The sequence below is a fragment of the Trachymyrmex septentrionalis genome, unplaced genomic scaffold (genome assembly GCF_001594115.1).
Source record: "Trachymyrmex septentrionalis isolate Tsep2-gDNA-1 unplaced genomic scaffold, Tsep1.0 scaffold138, whole genome shotgun sequence".
Lineage (NCBI taxonomy): Eukaryota > Metazoa > Arthropoda > Insecta > Hymenoptera > Formicidae > Trachymyrmex > Trachymyrmex septentrionalis.
The window spans coordinates 220,417-223,849 of NW_017304522.1; positions in this window are offsets into that span (position 1 = coordinate 220,417).

Consider the following 3,433-nt stretch of genomic DNA (forward strand, 5'->3'; position numbering starts at 1 on the left):
TCTGTGCTCATGCGCGCGTATGTGTATGTGTGGTATGTATACACATGTATGCGTATGATAAATAATGAATATTAATATAATAATAATTATATACCAAATAATGCTTTAAAAAATACAGCGTTGATTGCTGGTCGAGCACCTCTTTTTCCCTGTTGTAGAATAATTAGCAATACTCTCATTATACATCTCTAAGAGAGTTTCTCGTATAAATATTTTCCAATCGCACTTATCGTTTTCCGTTTTTAATTTTAATTCAATGTAAGCAACTTTATTACGTGGTAAATAAAAACCGTCATTTTGTGATATTTCTATCCGTAATATTGTTTAAAAATTAATTAATGGATTTACATTAGTAATAGTAGAAATAAAATGTTTTAGTAATATGTATACACACTAATCAAATTATTTCCAGGATTAAACATTTGTTGTGGAATCTGAACAAAAGAAATAAGACATTAAGACTTAAGAAACGACCAGTATATGAATACATCAAATACGATATCTTAATGTTTATACGCGGCCGTATGACACGTTCTTTTTATATATATCAGTTATTGCGAAAAATATTTCCGAAGTCGCAGTGGTCAAGTTGCTATAAGACATTCTTCCCAGAAAGTCGAGAGGTCCCAGGTTCGAATCCTGGCTAAAGTAATATTTTTCGCAATAAGTTTTTTACAGATTTTCTAATTTAATTTAGAGGGGGGGATTATATAATATTAGCGTTTGAGACTGATTGTGTTGAAAGTCCGAAAGTTATCGCGCGATTATATCTGAAATAAATTGATTTAATAAAATAACATATGTATATTATTATATTCGATAAACATCTAACTGTGATGGCGTTCTCTATTTTATGGTAATCCTGGAAACTCGAAATTTTAATGTCGATCAACCAGATTACAATCAGATTTTAACAGAATTAGGGAATGTTTCATCTCAATCGCGTACTACGAGCTTATTGTGTATTTGAAGAAATAAGTTCAAATATAAATTATCTAAAGACTCTTGTTATCAAATAAAAATAAAATTAAGTAAAGGGCATATAAGAGTCAACAACAGTGAAACTTTAATAAAAACACATCAATATAATATTTATTCTTGATATTATTATTCTAATAATCTTAATGGTACACCAATATAAAATGTCTCATAATAATAAAATATCTCGATCTAAGCAAATAATTACATGTTTCGGCTTCTTGATCGAGCCATCTTCAGATTAATTATAATCGCAGTCGCAAATTGCAGTAGAGTGAAACGACAAAACCAAGTAAAAATAAAAATAAAGATAAATTAAGATAACGATCTCCGATGGATTGTACGTAGAAGTCACAAAGTATGATAATGTTAAAAACATGTGTCTAGTGATGTCAATAACATTCTTAAAAAGAGAGTCAGTCGAATAATTTAATAAACGAGATGGTCGGACTAACACATGTAAACGTTACAGGAGAACAGCGACGACTTATCATATTTTGTGACTTCTCCGACTCATGGAAATTTTAACATTCAGTCGATCAGCTGATTGGAAACAATTTCTGTCAGTCAATGTACAATCCATCGGAGTTGTTATCTTAATTTATCTTTATTTTTATTTTTATTTGGTTTTCTCGTTTCACTCTACTGCGATTTGCGATTGCGATTATAATTAAAATAAGTATATAGAAAGATTATGAACCAAAAACAACAAAGTAAATGTGTAAATATAAAAAACAAATATAATTATCATGATCTAAAGCAAATAACAAATAACAGACGTTTCGAGCTCGGGTTATCTTCAATGTTACATATAAACATAATTAAATAGAAAAGATAAACTAAAACAATGTACTTAAATTAAACGGGTCCACTAATAAAATAATACAAAAAAATAAGCCATCTTTAAAATCGCAACCTGCCATCATGAATATGATATTATGTCCGCAACAATATAGCATAAATAATAGATGTCAAAATAATGAAAGTCCATATTGGTGTAAAAGTGCGCAAAATAATCACAAGCATTGTAAATTAAAAAATTCTCGTTAAAATCTATAAAAATAGTGAAATCAGATCATCAATACGATATCTGAAGCCAAGAAAACTCCAGAGCATTAAGTATACTGATACTGAATATAAAGCAATAAAAGTCCGTCTGTAGATTACTATATATAAAAATTAAAAATTTGTAGTCAAAGATACTTTAAAATTACAATGTGGTGGTGTCCGACTGATAAAAAGATTTCCAAAACTGTATTTGTAAAATTTATTTTACTAAGAATTACACGTTGATAAAATTGTATAAAATTAGGAAGCTGTATTGCGAAGAAAACGTCTTTGTCGTCTGGCAGCGATACACAGAGTGAAGGAATCGTTGAGAAAGTGGGGAGTCGGAAATAGAAAGAAAAGGAAGATAAGAAGAAAAAGAGGAAAAATAGTTAAGAGAGGGAGAAATGTTGTATGATAGGAAGATAAAATTCGTATAACGATTCAGATTCACTTTGCTTATTTAGACTCTGGTTTTGTTTTTTAATGTGAACTATTTCAGATATCAACCTTTTTTTATAGGAAGGTTCCCTATCAAGGATTTTTACATTGCTCCAATCAAAGTTGTGGTTGCTTTCAATGCGGTGGTTCATGATGACAGTTAGAGAGCCCGTATTTTTATTTATATTGAGTTTATGTTCTTGCAATCTAGTCTTTAACTTTCTCTTCGTTTGACCCACATGACTGGCCACGCAATCCAACAAGATATTTTGTAAACCACCCCTTGATTTGATAAAACGTCTAATTAGTCTTTATTCCTTCTTTACCGTGTTCGGAATTGAATAAGTTAACTTAGAATTCATTTTTAAGGCGATAGGTCTAAAGCTTTCAGAAACTACTTACTTATTGTAACATATTTCACCATACTATATGTTAACAATGTTAATTGTTAACATATGGTATAGTGAAATATTTTGCAGATATTTCATTTTTAGGAAGGTACGAAATATGAGAGTTCTTATATTTACGAATATGAAAAAGGAGTCTATTGTTAAATCGTAGTAAATATGAAATGGAGAGGATAGTCATTCTCCAAAAACGTGTGAACAGCATCTATAAAATTACGCTCATGAAATTTCGGGTGAACAACAAAAATAAAATTCTATCTATTGCACATATAATAACGTCCCTTTTGTGACATAAAAGGTGGTGGGAATAAAAGTTGAGAAATCTTTCCGAACAAATAGGTTTCTGAAATCTATTAAATACAATTCTATTTTCATCAATAATTATAGTCGTGTCTAAAAAATTCAAACTACCTTGAGTACCAATTTCGATGTTAAACTATAATCTAGTATGCAATGAATTAAAAATGTTTTTTATATCATTCATGGTATCACAGGGAACAGCTAAGACAATATTATCAACGTAACGATAATAAAACAATGGTTGTACAGGCAACATTTCA